At 34.0% G+C, this 23367-nt stretch overlaps 1 pseudogene; it reads right to left on the bottom strand.

Moving 5' to 3' along the window:
* Positions 1–11761: 11761 nt before the first annotated feature.
* Positions 11762–13980, bottom strand: LOC110618564 (annotated as a pseudogene).
* Positions 13981–23367: the final 9387 nt, after the last annotated feature.

Genomic DNA, 23367 nt, shown 5'->3' with positions numbered 1-23367 from the left:
TAAGCCCTCGGTTTATTGGTCCATATGATGTAATTGAGCGTGTGGGTCCAGTAGCCTACAGGCTAGCTTTACCTCCAGAGTTAGACAGAATACATAATGTCTTCCATGTATCCATGCTAAGAAGATACAGATCTGACCCATCATATGTCATTCCAGCTGAAACCATTGATGTACAGTCTGACCTGACTTATGAAGAAGAACCAGTGAAAATTTTAGCAAGGGAAATAAAAGAGTTAAGGAATAAGAAGATTCCCTTAGTGAAAGTGTTGTGGAGAAATCACAAGGCAGAAGAAGCTACATGGGAGAGTGAAGAGGTGATGAAGCAACAATATCCACAGCTATTCAAAGCAGGTAAAATTTCGAGGACGAAATTTCTTAAGAGGGGAAGAGTTGTAACATCCTCAAACCCATAGCTAGAGCAGTGACATCACTAGGTATGGGTTAGGCTATTTCACTACTAAAGTAAGTGGCATTAGGGGAGGTGCTAGCTTACCCCGAGCTACTTAGGGGAGGTACTAGCATAACTCTAATCTGCTAATAACTGAATTATAGAAAACTCAAATATAGAAACGGACATATTCAGAAATAAAGTAGACAGTGTGATTAGCGAGTCGGGAACGAGTCACTTTTGGGAGGTGCTTAGGGTTTTCTGACGTGCTTGCTTGAGGTGTTTGTTTTAAATCCGTCATGCTTGCTTAAGTGGAAAGGACTTCTAAAGGCTAAAAGCATATTTTAGTAGGTCACTCTATGATTATTGAAAGTTTAAAAACTAAATTGAAATATGGTAAAAAGTTTAGTGGGTTAAAGTATAAATATGGAAAGTTAAAATATAAAAGTCAAATTTTACTTTCCATGTGTCACCTAGCTATTGGATGAAGAAATGACCAAGCAATTTGAAAAAGGGATTGTCATCTTCTCCATTTCACTTTGCCGTAGCTCACACCATAGGAAACCAAAGAATTTCTTTTCTTTCTCCCACCAAAGCCAAGCCAAAACCTCACCAAATCAACTTCTTTCTTTAACCAAAATTCATCCTAAGATCAAGATCTAAAGGAAGAGCCATATATTGAAGGGATTGAAGAAGAAAAGTTTAGGGTTCCATATACACCAAGCTTGAAAATCAAAGGTAAGTTTAGAAATGAGTAGGAAATAGCATCATCTCATTTCTTCATGCATGGATTTGAATTATAAAGCTTTAATTTATAGTTTATTCAATCCTTTCCTAAGACATAAATTGACCTAGGTGAAGGAACATCAAAGGGAAAGGAGATAGCTAGAGATTAGAAGAGGAAAAGAAAGGAGGAATTCAAGAAAGGTTTGGTGTTTGTATGATTTTCTGTTTTCCTTGGATTCTGCCATGAATAAGTGAAATTAGGGGTTGATTTTACTTGCTGGAAATGTTGCTTTGGCTGTATAAATATGTTATATGAATGTTAAAAGATGTTTGAAAGGCTTCGAGTAAAGAAATTTAACATGAGAGCTAAAAGTGCAAATCTGCCAGAATAGGTTCTAACAGGACAGTCAGTGTTGGAAGCCTTATAACTTATTGTGTATTTATTGAAATTAGTCCTAAGATATACCAAATGAAAGATAAGACAAAGATCTAAAACTTTTATGAATTGACCAAATTCGAAATCTGAATGTAAGATGATGAAAATTGCAAGTGAACCTAAACTAGATACAGTGGTAGTGCATCCGGAACAGAGTCTATTGATGATACCATAACTAATTTTGTACTCAGTGAAATTTGTTAAGACCAGTTCCAATTGAATCTTAAGAAGTATACCTAAAACTTTGTAGAAGACACTTTAGCTTGAATTAGTATGGAAATGCATGAATCTGATAAGTTTTGTGATACTATAAACAGGTACCAATTCTGGACTGATTAAGACCTTATGGAGCAGCTTGTAAAGAAAAATTCATAACTTAAGATAGGATGATCAGATTTGCATGAACCATATCTTGTTGGAAAGATAAGACATAAATTTACATTTCTTATGAAGAAATTGAAGTCAAATTGTGACTCTAAGCTACTTGAAAAGTTTATGCAAAAGATGGCAGAATGTAGTTTTCTTAAATTGGAATGCTATGTTGATAAAGTTTGGCACTATTTGCCATGAGTTGTCCATATTGTAAATCTTGGCATATGATATATGGACTTTGGAAAATGAATTCAAATAGCTTCAAATGGCATGCATTTTACATTGATACATTGAATTAATGGTACTTGGCCCTGGTAAACGTAATAGGAGTCGAGGTTAGCTTAAGGGTATGGCATGCCATATAAACATACAGAGTTCGCAGTACTGCTACCGATACATGATTTTTATTTGAGGTTACATATCAGGTACCTCATAAGCACGGTCATAGAGCCCTGCTATCACAGTTTTGGCCTCTGAGCCTACCGTTCGGCACTCTGTGCCTACCGTTATAACTCCTTATCTACCTAGACGATCCTACTATGTGTTTATAAGGGCTAAGATCTTAATTAAGATTGATACTTGATTTTGTGAACTTATTAGTGAGTGTTAATATGTTTGCATCTCTTACATGCACTAAGCTGTGGTAATTTATTATAAATAGAAAATGTGCAATAACGGAAAAAGAAGATGTTTTTATTCCGATTATCTGTATACGTGAACTTGTTTGCTCTATTTTGTTATTTGTTTGCTATCACCCACTGAGCATTAGCTCAGCGTGTTGGTTTTTACCTCACGCAGGTTGTAGATAAAATAGGGCAACAGAAGTTATCAGAGATCTACATCAGATATCAAGGCCATCATCATAGCTGGTTGTTTTGAGTCTCGGAGTCATAGTACAGTTTTATTTTGGCATGTACATATTAAATAGAGTGAGTTGTGAAGGTTATGTAAATCAAAGAATAGTAAGATATCAAGTGACAGTTGTTAGTGTTATTATAAGTGTGATGTTCATATGTATTACAGGTTAAAGTGCTAATGAAACAGAGAAAACTCTGCCGAAAATTTTGGTTTAAAAATCTCACGCTTATTTTAATCTTGATGAAAGTTACTTACATAACTAAAATTGGTATTTACAGATAAAGGTAATTGTTTAGTCTTGATATGTCTAAAAGGTATAGTTTGTGACATTCCTTGCTCTGTCTACACTTTGATAGGGTAAGGGGTGTTACACCCCTTGTAGTGACTAAGATCAAGAGCTTTTTGGGTTGGGCAGGTTACCTAATGGAGGTTCATCTAGAACTTCTCTAGAGTTGCCGCTCCTATGGCCAGATGGATCAAGAAGAACCAGAGGGTGTGTGGTATACTCAGATTGAAGAAGGCTTTGAAAAGCCAAAGGAAAGGTTGATGTCAGCACTAGTGGTAGCTCTGTCCGCCAGTGATGGAGATTTCACAGTGTCCTGTGATGCGTCCCGTGTGGGACTAGGTTGTGTGTTAATGTAAAGTGGCAGGATGATTGCTTATGCTTCTAGGTAGCTGAAGAAGCATGAGTTGAATCATCTTACACACGATCTAGAGATGGCAATGGTAATACTTGCACTCAAGATGTGGAGGCGATACCTGTATAAGGTATGTGGACAGATCTTTACAGATCGAAAGAGCTTGCGATACATCTTGAGTCAAGGGAGAAGAACATGAGGTATAGGAGATGGGTAAAAAAAAAAAACTGCGTGGTATTCACGACTTCAAGGTTCGGTATATTCGGCTGAGGCAGATATTTCGATAGATGCCCTCAACCGGAAACCACTTGGCAGCTTACCCCATCCCTTAGTACAGTAAGAAGAAAGCCAATAGTCAGAAGATGAGAAGAATCAGAACTGCTGTGAGTCAGCAGGAGAGTATGGAGCCGTCCGCAAGAGGCATGTAGAGTTTCAGAAGAGAAGAAGAGTTTTTGTCAGAGTGCACGGCGGAAGCGTGTTTAGGTTCTCGAGGAAGTCGAGGTTTGCTGGAGGTGTCTCCTAAAGAGAGGGTGTTTCGTTATGGGCAGAAAGGTAAATTAGCTCTCAGATACATTAGACCCTTTGAAATCCTGCAAAGGATTTGGGAATGTATCCCACGAGTTAGGTTTACCCACTTCAATGGAAGAGATCCATTCGTTTTTCTATGTTTCCACGATACATGAGTTCGTGTCGGGTCCGAGTGAGGTTCTTAAAGGAACCAGAGGTGGAGACCGTAGAGGATCTCACCTATGTTGAGCAGCTAGTACGGACTGCAGACACACAAGTCAGAAAGTGTGGAAACAAGGAAATCCCGATGGTGAAAGCCCCTTAGAATCACCTTAAGATGAAAAGTTCACCGGGGAGACCGAGAGTTTATACTCCAGCAATGACCGTGTCTCTCTTTTAGAAGAGAGGTTTTTAGGTTTTGCTTGCTTGTTGCTTGCTTGCTTAGATATGTTAGATACTATGCTTTGAGTTGCCTGTTTGTTTGTTTGAACATTCGAGGACGAATGTTCTTAAAGGGGGGAAGAATGTAATACCTGGCTAGATTCCGGCATCGGAATCCCTACCTTCCGGCGGAATCTCCGTTGGAATATGGAATTTTGATGATGCCAGAGTCTTCTAGAGGGGTAAAATGTGATTTCTAAAATGATTTTTACTGATTTCTTGGTTTTAAATGAAAAAGAAGTGAGTTTTGAAAAGAAAAGACCAAGGAGGTTTTTGCCAGGTTCGGCCGCCGAAAGTGAAGTTCGGCCGCCGAACATGAGTTGGTTTCGGAAGTGCTTTTGGCCTCCGAAAGCTATGTTTGAACAAACCAGGTTCGGCCGCCGAACATGGGGGTGTTTTGCATGCATGTTAGGCCGCCGAAGGAGGTTTGGCTGGCCACCTATAAAAGCCCCTCAGACCGAAAATGGGCGAGATTTCTCCCCCTTCTCGAGCTCAGGTGTGTTCATGTCCTCCTTTGGTCATTTTCATGTTTTCTCTTCATCTCCTTCATATTTTTAAGAGTTCCATGGTTGTTTTGAAGAGTTTTCAAGCTTAGATCAAAGTTTGGGAGCTTGGAGACCCAAGGAGTAGTTTCCTCCCATCTCCAAGTTAGAGCTCGCACAAACCCTCGATCTTCAAGATGTAAGTGTGGATCTATGCTTTTCTTTACGTTTCATGAAGTTTTAAGTGAGTTTTAAGAGGTTTTGATGGTTGAGTATGGGTAGATATGCATGTTAGGGTTTATGTGGGTTTTATGCCCAATGTATGATAATGTATGTTCTTGTGATGTTTGTGTTGGGGTTTAAGTTAGTTTTCAAGCCCCTTGAGCTTATGGGAGAGAGTATGCATGATTGGGAGAGAGTATGTGAGGTTTGGTTTGTTTTGATGGTTTTGGCCCATGTGGGTCATAAACTATCTATGTATGCTTTAGATGTTGTTTTTGGGAGTTTAAGCTTGTTTGAGCTCCTTTGTGCATGGTTAAGGATGTATGCATGTGTTTGAGAAGTTGGGTGCTTGTTTTGGGGTGTATGGAAGGTTTGGGAGGCTTGAAATGCACAAAGGCTGAGTTCTGGATGAACTCAGGTTCGGCCGCCGAAGGTGGTTTCGGCCGCCGAACCTGCCTGAGGATGCAAGGATTGGCCGCCTAACCTTGCCCCCGAAAGTTGAGTTTTGGCTTGAAAGCAGACTTTCGGCCGCCGAAGGTAATGTTCGGCCGCCGAAAGTGCCTGACTTTCGTCTCTGGAGAGAGGGTTCGGCCGCCGAAGGTGCCGCCGAACCTGCCTGACTTTCGTCTCTGTCTGGGACTTTCGGCCGCCGAAGGTGCCGCCGAAAGTGCCCTGCCCAGCCTTTTCTTGAGTGTTTTCTATGCATGTTTAAGTGATGCTTTAGGGGGTTTTTGGGTAGTTGTTTATGAGTTGTTTAGAGTATGTTTGGCATCTCACTGGAGTCCACCTGTGTAGGATCGGACCCGAGGAACCGAGGTGTTTAGCAGTGTTAGCTGCTTCAGAGTTAGTCCAGAGCTAGCCAGAGGTGAGTGGAACTAACCCTTATGTTTTAAATCAAATGTTTTTAGCATGATCAAGCATGTTCATGCATCATGAATACCATGTTATGCAATAGGTTGTTTGCATTAGAATTCACGAATATGATGCATTGCATAATACGATGATGATGATGTGGATGGATACTGGATGATCCTCTAGCCCTCAGTATGTTATGACGTGATATGGAATGATATGATATGACATGTACGATATGATATGAGATGAGAAGTCCAGGTGTGGCCGTATCGCCCCTGGCATAGAGCATGAGAAGTCCAGGCGTGGCCGTATCGCCCCTGGCATAGAGCATATGGAGTCCAGGCGTGGCCGTATCGCCCCTGGCATATAGTATTGTTGACTTGTTATGGTACGAGATTGATATGTAGAGGGCTATTGGTGACAGAATCATCCTTGAAGTGATATATTTGTGATGCGATGCATTCCATGATAGCATATGTTAAAATGAATTGTTTTCTTTTATGGTTTCTGCTCACTGGGCTTTTTAGCTCACCCCTCTCCCCTAACCCCAGGTTTGCAGGGTCAGAGGTAGTTCAGGAAGACGGCAAGATATGGTTATGGTCATGATATGTAATAGAATAGTAGTGGACATGATGTAATGTAAGGTTATGTATTGATGTAAAAAGAGTTGTATTGCATAATGATATTATGTTATATGTTCAGAGTTATAGTATTGTGCTTGGCCCGAGTTGGATAATCCCTTTGTACATGAGTTTTATTTTATATTATTACATGTGATGGACCGAGTTTGACATAGGGTATGCTGACCCTAGGGGTTCTATGAGTTCAGTCATAGTGCATACACAGGTCAAACTGGTTAAAGGTAAAGTTTTAAATGTTTTATGGATATGTTTGATCATGTTTGGGATTATACCAGCTGTACAGGATGCATAGTAGGCTTGCTACGGGTCCCGGCGGCCTTATGCCGATCTGGATCCTAGCGCCGGTAGCGGTCCGGATTTTTGGGTCGTTACAGAAATGTACACTCAACTTCTGTTATTCTTATAGGCTACTTTCCAGGCTCCGTTCCAAGATAAGGTTTATAAGCATTCTGCTTTCATATCAGCATAGTGATTGTAGTTATTATGGCTACTGAAAGAAATTGGATGTATGCCCGTCTCATAGAGGATTTACTGAATCTTAGACTTTTAGAGGGAATTAATGAATTTATAGAGAAAGCTAAGAACTGCCTAGATTATTTAAATGATAATCAGATTCGTTGTTCTTGCAATCGATTTAATTGTCAAAATCGTAGCTTTCAAGATGAAAACACAGTCAAATATCATTTAATGAAGCATAGTTTTATGCAAAATTACCTTGTTTGGTACTTGCACAGTGAAACTGAAGTGCATCACGGTTTTGATGATGCATTATTACACATGTCTCATGGTTCTGATAGGGTTAATCATTCAAATTTTAATCGGTTGGAGGATATGGTCATAGATGCAACAGGTTGTCATGTAAAAAATAATGAAACATGTGAGATGCCAAATTGCACTACACAAAAACTGTATGATATGTTAAATGCAGCTAAGCAAGAACTATGGCCTGAATGTGAAAGTTACTCTCAATTATCAGCGGTTTCACATTTACTAAATCTGAAGGTAGAACATCATTTCTCAAAACAGTGTTTTGATAAGATTTATGAACTTATCAAGGAGATGTTACTGAGTGACAATGTCATGACGGACAACTTCTACTCAACAAAGAAGCTAGTGCAAGGATTGGGGCTTCCCGTATAAAATATACATTGTTGTGTTAATGAGTGTATGATTTATTAGAGAATTGATACAGAATTAACCAGATGCAAAGTTTATGACCATGCAAGGTTCAAATGACTAAAGAACACTGTGGGGAAATGTAAGACTCTTATACCATACAAAAGGATTTATTACTTCCCTATAACACCACGTTTGTAAAGACTTTATGCTTCGTCTGTTACAATAAAGTCTATGACTTGGCACAATGACCATGTAAATGAGGATGGGGTCATGTATCATTGTTCATATGCTCATGCTTGGAAGCATTTCAACCAAACTCTCTAATCTTTGCAACAGCGGTCCAAAATGTTAGACTTGGTCTTTGTACTGATGGCTTTCAACTATTTGGTCAATCTGGGCAACAATATTCTTTATGACCAATAAACTTAATTCCATACAACTTGCCACCAGGGATGTATATGAAAAATGAGTACATATTTCTGACAATTATCATACCTGGTCCTAAGAATCCAAAGGAAAAGCTTGATGGATATATATGAATCATATACAAGGATGATAATGGACATATAGAATAATGTATAAGGTAATGGTGGATGTATATGAATAAAAAATTCACTAACGGATTACCAATGGATTTTCCATTGGCATTTCTAATGGAAAAATTCAGTTTTAATGGAAAACAAATTATTTTTCTTCACTAATAGATTACTAACAGAAATTTCGCTAATGTCAATGACAAATAACTCAATTTGTGCATCCCATTTCAAAAATATATTCTTTCACTAATGGACATGTGGTCCATTAGTTACTACAACAGACATGTCCGTGATTGATATGTTATTGACACTAAGGGATCTTGAAATCGTTGACAAATAAATTACCAACGAGATTTTGTACAACAGATTTGATTCGTCACTGATCTATTAGTAAATTGTTTTACTAACAAATTTTCAATGTTCACGGGAAAAATTCGTTACTAATTGTGAAAATTCTTGTAGTGTTAAGAGGTAGTTGAGGCTAAAATAGGAGCCATGATGATTATTATTTTATATTATCACTTAAATTTTTTCTCAATATGAACACTTAACCCACCTGAAAGAAACTTAGACCTTGTTTGATTGGGGTTAAATTAATTAACCTCAAGTTTCTTAAAAGTTAGTATATTCAGTTTATTTGGTTGTCATTTTTTTTATAACTTTCTAAGGACTTCAAGAATTTACTTCCCTGAAATGAAAGAAGTAACTTACTTACCCAGAAATAAGTAAGTTACTTCCCAGAAAATAAAAGATTTGAACCAAACAAGACTTGCAGAAAAGAACTAGAAAAGGTCTAAAAAAAATCAAAGTAATCAGTTGCAACATAAGAATGCATTAATGAACGGGTACCTGAACGCAATCTACCAATTAAATACAAAATCCACTTCTCTCTCAGTCTCACTATGCGCAAGCAGTTGGCACTCTACCCTAATGATGGATGTAAAATCATTACCTCTTGGAAACATCAAGCTGAAGGTGGGACCCATGAGTACCAAGGATCTGTTTACTAACAGCCACGATGTGAGGTTCCAAATGGACGAAAGAGTTTGGCTGCATCTAAACAGAGGAGAAAAAGCATAGAACCTCCCATTCAGCTAGGAATAGTTTATGGTGAGGAAAATGAAAGGTGAGAATAGGAATAAGGATGATGCAGTAATTAAAAAAAATTACTAAAGATGGTAATGAAATCCCATGCAAGGAGGGAACACTCCAGCACTGAATGGTTCACATGAAATTTCAATATAAAAGGATGGTTGCTAGTCTAGGCAGAACAAAAAAAAAATTTTTTTAAACAAAAATAAAAATAATAATGTAATCCATGCAAGGAGGGAAGCACTAAGGCATTGATTTTGGCATTCATTGGTGGATAATAATGGGAAATATAATCAAATAACATCTTTAACTAAAGCTGATTATTTGCATTTTCGCAAGAAAAATAGTAGGAGAAATAGGTATAAAGACGACAGGAAAATAACACATTAAGTTTTTTTAAATTAATATATAATCTCATAACAAATTTCTATGATAAAAACGAAGCGAACTGATAATATCAGTGCTATCTGTTGCACATATTATATTTATTTAGATGGTACATGTCTGCTCATTATCGCAGTGAAGATGATGCTCCAAGCAAAAAACTTGTCTAATTATCCTTGGTACAGGCTTATGGATTATGACAGTCAAGGTAATGCTCCAAGGAAGTAACTTAGTAACACTTTTATGTTCTGTAGATCTTAGAGCGTTTGGCCAATAGAGAATGTTTAAGAGCAATAACACCTCATCTTCTCATTGCAGTGTAGCATTGTCCTTAAACAGGGAATATAAAATTCGATGACGACGACAGTGACTGCACCAAGACAAAATAAGAATCTCATACTCTTCCCATGCAGCAAGGAAGAGTTCACATCATGATTGCATCTGAACGGAGAAGGAGAAGCACAATTTTCTCATGTAGTGAGGCATTGTATAGGAATAAGGATGAAGATAATATGGATATAATATCACCCCATGCAACGTGAGGGGCATCTTAACATGCACGGCTAGGAGAGGGCACTGTAATGAGAAGTGCTCATATGAAAGGAAATTCTGAGCAGCAACGATACCGCATTGCATGGAGACGACATCACTAAATTTATATACACAATCAGTAGAGAAGCTTGCATAAAGAGCCTCGCGTAGCCATAGGAGAAGAACACATTAACCCCATATGGAGACTAAACTTACAATGTTATTTTATTTAGGAATTTCAATAGCTTGGATAACAACCTCAAGCAGATGCTTGGTGTACATGAGGGAGAAAATCGGGCCCACTCCACATCTTTGATAGAATAAAACACCAGAAAAGATGAGTTTATCATATTTTATAACTACGTTAAAGAGTAAAATTGGAAGGGAATACTGATGATTGCAAATCAAAATTGGTCTCCAATTGCTACTGTAGTTGTAGCAATTTGAGACTGACCTTTATTCTATTATATATATATTGTGCATACAAGTGGGTGAAAAAGATTTCAGCACATTTTATTAGTGGTAGGCTCAATGAATTGATTATAAATTATTGGAACATGTGATAAGAATAGCTTTAGTGGTTGCATAACCACTAATGAATTATATGGCTAATTTATTTCTTTTTCAATAAATTATTGAAAGAATCAAATTAAGATCTTCTTACTAGTATATGTATAATTTTTTTAATTTTTTTTTATCAAAATTGAATTAATAAAAATAATTAAAATTTTTAAAATTAAAGATAGAAACTAAATTAAAATAAATAAAAAATCAAATTAAATTTTTAAATTAATTTAATTTAATCAATTTTTTTAGTTTGAACTGATTACTGTTCAGTCCTACAAAATGCAATCAAAACATAATAGTAGTCTAAATTTTTGCCACTGCACTTTCTTTTTACCAATTAAATTTCATATGTTTTTAAAGGATTATTTCTATTTTGACATGTGCTTTTCTATTAAATAAAAAATTAATTATGTAAAATAACATTTAGATTGATCACATAAATGGATCGTGTCAGAGACCGTAATATCTAAAATATGTTGATAATGAAATTAACGTACAAAATAATACCTAACTGTTCATAACTATTTTGAAGTGTGGATTTTAAAACATGGTGTTGGCAACTGTTCGTTAAAAAATTACACATGAAATTACATTATCAGTTTTCATGTCATCTAACGTGGCTATTTCTTTAATTATTTAATAAAAAACTGATATTGAAGTATAAATGACACTATAATCAAAGTGTAGGTTTTTTAGGGGTAAAAGAACAGAATATATTAAAAAATTTGAAAAAAAAAATAGTTTTTTTGTGGTTATCTCTAATAGTAATATCTTTTTTTCTGGAACAACAACAAAAATAGTTAAAGTTCTGGTACAAGGTTGGGAATGACAACATGAATTTGTCGTAGGAAACAACAAAAGAGTACCGTCCCACTTGCTGGCTGTCAGTGAAAAACGTGCATGCTGCACTCATCCTTTTCCGGCCACAATTTGGTGTACTACATTCGGAGAGACCAAGATAATTCTTTTAAAAGAAAAGTAAAATACCCATTTATTGATTTTATATTTTTTCTTTTCCTTTTATCATGCACCACAATTCTGCTCGTTCCATTACATTCAGAAGATTGCAATAAAAATCTACTTCTAGTTCTTGAGGAACTGGTCCAAAACATAAAAACTTCTAAGAATTTTGACAAACTCAAATGGCTTATGTAACAGTGACTTCATTATTCTATACAAGAACTTTCCAACAAGCAAAAATGGCAATATTCACACTACCTAAATTACAACTCACACAAGGCCTGTAATGAAAACTATTGCTGCTATTCACTCTGCTCTCTTCTGGAAATCCCTAATGTAGATCAAAAATGCTTTAACCTTTCTTTAATTTTACATGGGTATACAATTACAGAATCCAAACACAGACCACCTTTGGTGTGTGTGCAATCGATCTGGGTCATAGAGAATTTAATGTTCATTGGTGGATTGGAAGTGTCAACAACAAAATCACCAACATGGAAGAGATTCCATTTCCCTGGATCACTTAAAAAACACTGGGAAGAAGCATACTGACCATCAGAAGTCCATAGCTGAAATCTCACAGGTTTTAAATGCCAACCGTGGACGTGCTCTATGTTGCAGATTCGGCGGCCGAATCTCTTGGCAGCCTTCCCCAATTGCAGCCTGAAGAATAAGCTGTAGGTTCCTTCTGGAAATGGGAATTCAAATTGTCCATCAACCTCAAGCCACCAGATTTGCTGAAGATATGCAACAGAATCGAATCTGCAGGCAAATTAAAGAAACAGGGACTCAAGATCAAGTCTAGCACCAATCTGAATTCTTTCAAATGCCATTACTGGACCTACTTTGAAGGATTTCCACAAGAAAATGCCCATATCAACTTGAGCTTGATCAGCCAATCTAAAAAATAAATGATGAAAAATCTAGCAATCTTTCAAATTCATTTTCAAAAAAAATAATGCTAGGTATTGTTCTTGTGACACCCACCTAGATTCTTCTGTCGGAATATGATTCCAATACCTTCTGTCGTCGATTCCTGTAATTGCTAATCCCTTTGAAGAAATGGATAGGCAGATGCCACCAGTAATCTTATCTAGCCATGCTTTCTGCAGGATCCCACACTTAATAATCAGAATCTTTAGCTAACAAAAATTCGACTCTTCTTTTTCTATTAGACCTTTTTTATTTCTATGTTACTAAGAACTTCAAAATTAAGCCAAAAGGAAACAACATTTAAGTTAAATTTCTGAGAATTTTCTCATTAAACAAACAGAAACCTGGAGAAGTATCACCAGAAAGTCCGACTGCCCAGATAAGTACAAAAAGTAATAGCGGTTTTTTACAAGAAATCCGCATTTTCCTTTAGTTCTTATCAAAAAGACAATCACATAATTATTTATTGCAAATCCTGAAGAAACGGAAGAAAAGAAAAAGAAAATAAAATTTGGCAATTCAAATCTTCGAAAACACAACCCAAACTGAACCAAAACATTAATACCCCAGTTAAATTTGGCGGAACTTCTCATTTTCATTTGGAAATCTAATACCCATAATAAAATTTTCCCTCATTTTCTAACCATCCAAACAGAAAAAAAGAGAGGGGAAGGTCAAAAGAACGCTACCTTGGTACCACCATCAAAAGTGTTAGGTCTGCACAGCCTGGTATAAATCTCTCTTTTGCTAATCTCTCTCGTCAAATCATCACCAAAAACTCTTTGAATAAGATGAACATAATTCGCAGGCAATTTAGATTCCCAAACAAAATCAGCCCAAGAAGCTCCACGAAATGCTCTGTTCAATCTTGCTAATTTGCATATCTCTGGCGGGTCCAAATAAGCAAGAATCGAAGCAACACAGCTTTCTGGTAAATCCCCAAGAGTAAGATTTGAAGATGGTGATTGAGAATATAAAGAACCACAAGGAGACAAAACATTGGGGTCTATAAACACAGAAGAAAGATTAGCACCCATGAGAAGAAGAAGAAGAAACAGAGAAACTAGAAAGTTCTCTAAGCTTTAATGGAGAAGGAAGCGAGAGAGGTGGCAAACAGGAAACAAAAGGGTATTTGTAGAGAGACGCGTATACCATTTGCAGGTGAGAAGATTGTTTTGTTTGTCTGTTTTGAGTTTGGTTTTCGTTCTGTTGTTTTTTATTTTTGAATTAGAAAACAGAGTCATTTGATGTTGAAGCAGAACAGAGGAGTTGATCATCTGTAAAACAAAAATTTTAAGGATAAATGTATTAATAAATAGCAAAAATACTTGATAATTTATTGTTAATAAAAAAACAGCTGTTCACACCGTGGGGCGTGGACTGTGGATTGCTTGGTGAATCGGGGTTAAAACTGACTTTTTGTTAATTAATCAATTTTTAAACCGTCCATGAACTTTTCAAACCAAATCAAATTAAATAATAAAAAAAAAGGAAAAATGAAATTTTTATTCTCAAATGAATTGAACCCATGCCATAATTATTATTTTCATTACATGGAAAATGATAAAGAAAATAGAGGTATATAATTATAAATTAATTAGAAAATGACATTAAAAGAAGGAAGAATAATACAAAATTATTGAGAAAAGGAAGTGCTCTGAAAGGACTCGTGCTTTTAAAAAAAATCTTCATAGAAAATTAAAATATCTGCTTAGCCCATTATCAACTGCAAAATTCCTTTTAAAATTAGATAATTTGTATGTATGTTTGAATTCATCTTTAATGTGAATTGTTTGTGATGTGATATATTTTATGAAGGCATGAATTTTAATATAATGTTTTATTATTCTGCTCACTGGGCTCTAATAGCTCACCCCATTTCCTTAATTCCCCAAGTTTGCAGATACGGGATAGATCAGAAAATTAATAAGAGTAAAGTCATATTTTATGTAATAGTTAGTTGTGGATATGAAAAAGATATTGTAATGTAAAGTATAGTAATATAATGTAATGTAATGTAATGATATATATTGAGGTTTAGAATTGTGTTTGACCCTAGTATGTAAAGTTAATCCATTTTGTACATGATCTATGAAATGTTTTATTGATATTTATGTAAACCAAGCTTAATGTATGATATGTTACCCCATTGGAGCATTTGATGAGAGTTCTAGTGTAGAGTTTTATGTTTATGAGTTTGTGCATGCAAAGGTTAAGTTTGATAAATGAAAGAAAAAGTTTAAAGTTTTTATGTATATGTATGATCATGTATGGGATTTAACAGGTATACAGGATGTATGTTAGGCTTGTTAAGGGTCCCGGCGACCTTATGTCGATCTGAATTCTAGAGCCGGTAGCGGTTCGATTTCCGAATCGTTACAGCAACGATTGAAAACCCCTGGGAGATAGACATCCTTAACCCATTTCCAAAAGAAAATTGGCTTAAAGTATATAAATTACTCTAACTTAAATTTATATAATAAATAAATGTAAAATTTTAAATTATAGAAAAAATTTTTCTTCTGTTAGAAACATGGTGGAGTTGCTGTTAAAAATAAAGAAATGGTAATTATGACCTTCAATTTAAAATAAAACAAAAATAAGGTAAAAATGCATATTTTAGTCCCTAAAGTTATAATAAAAATTCACATTAGTTCCTAAAATATTTTTGGATATAACGTGATCCTAAATTATTTAAAAGTAATAAATCAAACTAAAACTTATTAAAATGTAGAAAAATAATCAAACAATCTGTCATGTGATACCTAAATAGTAAACATTCGTATATAAATAACATTCTAATATCACGTTTTAAATCTCTGATAAAAAGAATTAGAAGGATTCATCTTTGATGAGAATCTTCAGGAAGGATGGGCGACAAGAGAAGACAAGATTCAGTTGCACAAAGGATGACTTGCAATAAAAGGAATGGTTAAAGAAAGATTTGTAATAAAAAGAATGAATTTATCTGCTTCGTCGACTCACTCAATATTTTCAAAAAGGATGGATGATAGGAAAATTTTGAAAAAGGATGGATGACAGAAGAAGATTGATAGTGTATGAAGGTCTTTAATCAGTAAGGTGTTATTGTAATGCTCTTGCAAATATATATTTTGGTAACGTTGATTTTACTAGTTAAATTTAAGTATTGTTCTTTTTATTTTTGTGTTAAAAGATCAATTATACTTCAGTGTTTTTACATTTATACGTTATTTTTTTTATAATTTTTGCTCATTATTTTTTATGTTAAAAAAATTATTATTTATTTTTTTAAATTATAATAATATATAAATTTATTATTATAATTTTATTTAATTTTTACAAAAATTTTTAAAATATTTTTTTAATATTTAATAAAATTTAATATATTTAAAATAAATATAATTAAAAATTAATTAAAAAAATATGTATTTTAATATGTATGTAAAAGTAAAAGGGACGGAATAATAAATAAATAAAAATGAATAAGATGATTTCATAGACTAAAGTAGAACATTATGCTGACGTCAAACTCAAATAAAAATGAGTTGTAGATGTGGTCCAATTAAAAAGCAATATTAATATATAATTTTAGAAGAATTAATTTTTCTAATCATGATATTAAAATTGGCAATTAATGGGACCCACATTAATTTGCTGCCTTGCGCTTTTTCCTTTTACTTTGTTGTTGGCTTCTTTCTTTTTGCCTTTTTAAAGTTTGTATTGAAATCATCGTCCACGTCATCCAATCTGATAAAAAGCACTTCAAATATGAGCTGGATAATTTCTTATTTAAATTTTATTAGTATTAAAGCTAATTATCATTATCTGATTAACTACATTATATACAAAAGTCAATTATTTTTTTAATATTTGATATTTAATTTTTATAAATATATAATTATTTAACTCTTACATAAAATATAATTTATATTTTTATAAAATTTAAATGTTTAATGGCTATATATAGTTATACCTTTATAAGATTTAGGTATTATGGTATTAAATATTAATCAAGTAGGTGATGGAAGGTGCATTTAGCCTAATTTTCATTAAATCAAAATTGGTCAGAATATCGAATTTTTTAATAAAATTAACCAATTTTATGAGTAGTTTAATGAAATAAAATTTCATCCATTCATATTATGATATAAACTAAGTAAATGAAACAAGTGGCTGGGGTCATCCCAATTGAATTAAAAATACTGGGAAAATACGCACCAATCAAAACAGGTCCAATCAGCAAAAAGTACAGCCACGTCTACGTGTTTGTGACTCAGCCGTGACATGTCAACCACATACCGAAACACTGACTGAACCGACACGGGTGCCACGCAATAAAGAAGGGAATGGATAAGGGTTGAAGCCAAACACGTTAGTTAAATGGCTAATTGTTTAACTAGGGTTGGCAAGTTGGAAATTAAAAGTAATATTAATTTATTTCACAGAGATAGATTAATCCCACTTGATCATATCTTAATCACCATAATTAGATTATTCAATATGCTAATTTCTTGCAGTCCACTTGAATAATTAAATTATATCGAGTCCAATCATTACGTTTATACAAATAAAAACTCCCGCATTTCCTCGTTTTCAGGATAATTATCTTTTTCAAGTAAAATTAAATGATAAATTTTAGGTAAACTTTTGCAAATAAAATTACATATGTTGTTGAAAAGAAATTAATAATTTAATTAAAATGGAGTTGTAATGTGATTGGTCTAATATAAATGTGTTGTGATTGGTCCATCTGTAAGATAAAAAATATAAGGTAATTGACGCTTACAGCAGCCACTCAGTAAGTAAGTTAAAGAGAAGGATGAATATAATTTTTAGAACTTAGAGTATTTGGTGTGACAGAATAACATATTTTTACCTATATAATTGTACTCCTTTTATAATATAAGAAAATGGGAGATAAATATAATGTTTTCTAATAATTTGACGATATCTGTTCGATTTGTTGGCAAGAAATTTTTATCGGTTACTTGGTAAGAAATATCGTGATAGCAGGCGTAAATGAAATCTACTAGATTGTAACTGTTAATGGTAACTTTCTTATGAAGTCTCGCCCTGAAATTGAAAGGGCGAGTTTGTTTGACCTGAGACCGATCTGAAGCATCCGGATCTTATTTTCTATGGATGGGACCATGTATACATCTATTAAATTCTTACCACATTGCTCTGTCTTATGGTGACAGCTTACTACCTACTTTGTGCAAGCCTTATGTAGCATCAGAGGTTCTCCCTGCTGGTTTTTGATTTTTTAGATTCGAAGGTAACAGTTGTTTTCATAATCTGGGTTATGTGGCTTGTTTATCCGGACTGAGCGCATGATGTCCTTACTTTCTTTTTACTTGTCATGTCGACTAGTCAAGTCCAAGATTTGTCTGGCAAACTTTTGCGATATAGTAATGCCTTTGTAACGACCTGAAAACAGGACCGCTACCGGCGCTAGGATCCAGATCGACTTAAGGTCGCGGGGACCCGTAGCAAGCCTACTATACATCCTGTACATCTGATCCAATCCCATACATGATCATACATTTTCATAAAAACTTTAAACTTTCACATATACCAAGCTTGACCTGCATGCATTATACTGTAAACATAAAACCCCTTACTGGAGCTCTCATCAAATGCTCCAGTTGGGTCAACATCTCATACATCAAACTTGGTTCAACATACCATAACATTAAAACATTTACATCAAGATCATGTACAACAGGGATTAACTATAAACATTAGGGCCAAGCACAATACTAATCACCATTACAATACTTTACATTATCTAATTTTACAATTCTTTACATTACATGTCTTTTCATCATGTCCACTACTATTCTATTACATAGACACCTCTTTTACTCTTGACGAACTCCCGGTCTATCCTGAACCTGCAAACCTGGGGGTTAGGGGAAAAGGGTGAGCTACTAGAGCCCAGTGAGCAGAACATTAAAACAATATATTAAAACATATGCTTTCATGGGATGCATCGCATCACAAACAATTCACATCAAGGACAGACTTGTCACCATCAGCCCTCTACATATTCCAATGGTGCTAGGGGGCGTAGAATGGGCCCCACTGGTCTTTCTCTTAAACATAATATAACATAGCATATCCAATATGCCAGGAGCGATTAGGCCACACCTGGTCTTTCTCTTAATCTGTGCCAGTGGCGATTAGGCCACACCTGGTCTTCTCTTAATTTGTGCCAGGGAGGCCACACCTGGTCTTTCCATCTCATATCATATCATATCACATTGAGGGCTAATGGGTCATCCAACATCCATCCACATCAACATCATAATATGCAATGCAACATATTCGTGAATTATAATGCAAACAACCTAATACATATCATGGCATTCGTGATGCATGAGTCATGCTAAAAAGGATTCATTGCTTTGAAAATAAAAGAAGTTATGTTCTACTCACCTCTGGCTGACGTTTTACTGACTCTGTAGCAGCTAGCTCACTGTTGACCTCTTCGATCTCTCAGGTCCGATCCTACACAGGTGGACTCAAATGAGAACCAAACATACTCTAACATAACTCTAAACATCTCCCCAAAAATCCCCTAAAACATCACAAAACATCCATAGAAAACATGCAAAGGAAGGCTGGACAGGGCACCTTCGGCGGCAGGTTCGGCGGCCGAAAGTCCCTTCAAAGCCGAAACTCAGGCACCTTCGGCGGTACCTTCGGCGGCCGAAAGTCCCTTTCAGATCCGAAACTCACCAACCTTCGGGGGCAGGTTCGGCTGCCGAAACTCCCCTCCGGAGCCGAAAATCCAAATTTTCGGGGGCAGGGTTCGGCAGCCAAACTGCCTCCACAAGCAGGTTCGGCAGCCGAACCTAGGCTCTTCCAAAGGGCAGAACCCGATTCTGCCTTGCCAATCCATCCACTCCCAACAACCCAACAAGCAACAAAACTATACTAAAATATGCATAAACACATATTCAAGCATTTAGGGGCTTAAAACTAGTCTAAACCCCAACAAATATCACATAGCAACACATTTAACATACATTTACCATAAAGGGTACATAAACTCTAACATTTTAGATCTATCCTAAACAGGCATCATATACCCTTAAAACCTCTCAAAACTTACTTAAAACATAAGAGAGGGTGAGGATCTACTCTTACCTCTTGAAGATCGAGAGGAGAGGCGAAGATGTGGAGGAAATGGGCTCCGGGGTCTCCAAGTTTCCAAACTTCGATCTTTGCTCAAAATTCTTCAAAACCAAGTTAAAACTCATCAAAAACATGAATGATTTGAAGGAAAACATCAAAACTAACCGTGGAAGGGCATGGACTCACCTTTGCCTGAAAATGGAGAAGAAAACTCTCCCATTTTCGGACATGGAGCCTTTTATAGGTGGCTGGCCAAACCACCTTCGGAGGCCAAAGGTGCTTCCACAACTCCACCACGTTCGGCGGCTGAACTTGACATTCGGTAGCAGCAAAAGGGAGCCACTTTCGGCGGCCGAACATGAGGTTCGGCGGCCGAACCTGGCATTTCCCTTCAAAACTTTCTTTTCTTTCAAAACTCAATTTTCTTTCTTAATCAAACCATAAAACATGTAAAAACTTTTTTTTTTTGAAAACCTTTATTTTACCCTTCTATAAGATTCCGACATCCAAGAAATTTTGGATTCCAACGGAGATTCCGCCAACGGAGATTCCGTCGGAGGTAGGAATTTCGGTGCCGGGGTCTAGCCGGGTATTACGGCCTTGATGAGTTTTCGGAGGCTCTAGCCCTAGGGATCATCCTAACTTTTGTGAGCCCCTTAGCCTTTTCCACCCTTATTGAGTTTTCGAGCATTTTTCAACTCTGACGTTCTTTCGAGCATTTTCTTGCTTCGACTAGTCCTAGGCATTCTCTAACCTTTACAAGCTCCTTGGTTTTACAGTCCTAACGAAATTTCAAGCATTTTCTTAACCCTAATGAGCTCTTTGGTTTTTTACAGTCTTGACGAGCTTCTTGGCCTTTTACAGCCTTGATTGTCTTCCGTGTATTTTTTCAACCCTGACTAACTTCCGTGCATTTTTCATTTTTAATGAGCTCCTTGGCTTTTTGGAGCTTTTAGGCATTTTCTAACCTAACAAGTTTCCATATATTTTTCTAACCCTGACGAGCTCCTTAACTTTTTTCCAGCCTTATCGAGCTTCCAAGTATTTTCTAGCCATTGCAAGCTCTTTGGCTTTTTCTAGCATTATTGAGCTTTTGGGTATTTTCCAGTTTGCAAACTCCTTGCAAACTTCATTTGCTCATTTGGCAGCTCAATCATAAAAAGGTTTCGCCTGCCTATAATGGACCTGCCTACAATGACCTTTTCTACTTCGCAAAAAATTTTAGATTTTCGGAATTGATTATAAGAATAGCGACATATGCATGTGATTCTTTTTTTTGAGATAAAAATGTTTAAAATTATAAATATATTCTTATATTTATTATGTTAGTTTTTGAATATTTAGATAAGAATTATAATTTTACTATTTAAAAAATAAATATTCCTTCAATATTTTTCAATCAATATTGAAATATACTAAAAAATATTATTTAATTATTATTTTTTTATTTTTCTCTATTTATTTTTTTATCCAAATATACTAAGCTATGCTCTTTTCATGTTAATAAATATATCTACTGAAAAAAAGAAGAAGAAGAAAATCCTTTATGTATGGAGAAGTTAATATAAAAATAAGGAAGAATAATTATTTAGTATGAGTCTATTAATTTAAAAAATTTATTAAAATATTTTTAAAATATTAAAAAATGTACTAATTAATTTTTTATTAATTTTAAATATTAAATATTTTTATTATTTAATTTTCATAGTATAATAAAATTAAATTAATTAGTCTTATTAATTAATAAATTTTTTAATATTTAAAAATATTTTTTAAAATTGAAAAATTAATAAATGGTATTCTCTGCGCCACAGATAATAAATAGTAATTGGAATTTTTGAAGTAAGCAACCGAAAGGAAAGAGATAAGAAGAGCAACAGAAAACGGCCGGCAAAGGCGTCACATGCGCTGGCGCTTATCCCGAATATTGAGACCAGATTTATCTTGGTTTCCTTGGGAAGCTTTTAATTTTCGTCGCTGCAATTTGCCCAGCTTTGCTTCGCTTCGCTTCCTCGTCATGTCATTCAATATTTAAATGAAAAAAATCCATGGATCAAATATTTTTTTAATCTGGATTTGACAATTTCTTTGTTTTTTCATCTGAAAGAATTGACAATTTTAGAGAAATAATACAAAGACAATTTTATAATGAAAACTCAGAGTCCTGACAATTTTTTTTTAGAAAAGATTTATTAAACTACAATTCTTTTCCATATCTATGCTTATCACAAGTAGGTGGCTTTTAATTTCTTTTAAAAATGATTTTAAAATCAATATTATTAATGAATCAATTATTATATTTCTAAAATTAAATATTAAAATATTTTTATTATTAATCCATCAAATAAAAAAATTATTTTATTTATAATTTTATTAATAAGAGAATAAATATTTTAAATATTTTAAATATTATAAATATTTTAAAATTTTAAAATATTATTATAAACATTTAAATCATTCTCAATTTCAATAAAATATTTTATATTGTATAAATTATATTTTAATTCTTAAATATTAGTATAATTAACCTATTAGTTTTTATAATTTTTAAATTAAATTTTTAAATTTTTCTATATCAGTCCATCTAAAATTATAATTTTTTCATTTATTATAAACATTAGTTTATGGTAAGACTTTTAAAAATATAATATTTTACGAAAATATTTTTTATAAAAATCTGTAATTTATTTAAAGTTTACTTGATACTATTTAAAAATAGCTGAAATTATAAATATTTTTTAAAAATTTTAAAATTATCAAGTATTGTAATATTTTAATGACTGAAAATTGGATAATAAAAAGTGTTAAAATTTAGTTGAATATAATAATTTAGATAAAAGTTAATAAAAATTTAAGTGTTCTTTATATTTTTAATTGAAAAAATAGAGATAATATAGATATTTTCGTATTAATTATAGAAACTTAAGTATTCGATTTTAAGAATATAAGAACGAATTCGTTAATTATGATAAAATTTAAAAATTAATATGTTGTTTATCCATTTAAAAATGGTAATAGAGGTATTTTGAGAGTTTTAACCGCAAAAATAAATAGAATGACTTTTTATTTGGACAAACTAATTATAAAAAGATTTAAATATTATGTTTTAAAAATAAAAAATCCATCCATCCGTTAATTTTATTAAAATTTAAAAATCAAAATTTAATTTATCCTTAAAAAAATTAGTTTATTAATTAGTTTTTTCGTATTAAAAATATTTTAAATTTTTTTATATTTAACTACTAAAATTAATAAAATAGTTGAATAATAGAATTTTTTAAATTTTAAAAAATATTTTAATATAATTTTTAAAATTAAATAAATAATTAATAAAGTATAATATGGAGACTAAATTATAATTTTTTCTAAAGAAAATGCTTTAAGTGGTAAGTTTGCTTCTTTGGCGTAGCTATCTGGCAGTGGTGCTTTTGATATATAGTTTTGTCGAGTTGTGTAGGATTTTCAAAGCATGAAGAATTTGCATGGCCACCCTTATAATTGAGGGTTGAATACTTGGCCTCATGCCTACTCTTTTGCAGAATCATGGCTAATTA

Source organism: Manihot esculenta, chromosome 1 (assembly GCF_001659605.2).
Source record: "Manihot esculenta cultivar AM560-2 chromosome 1, M.esculenta_v8, whole genome shotgun sequence".
Classification (NCBI taxonomy): domain Eukaryota; kingdom Viridiplantae; phylum Streptophyta; class Magnoliopsida; order Malpighiales; family Euphorbiaceae; genus Manihot; species Manihot esculenta.
The sequence above is the reverse complement of the archived record's forward strand: the minus strand, read 5'-3'. Positions and strand labels throughout refer to the sequence as shown.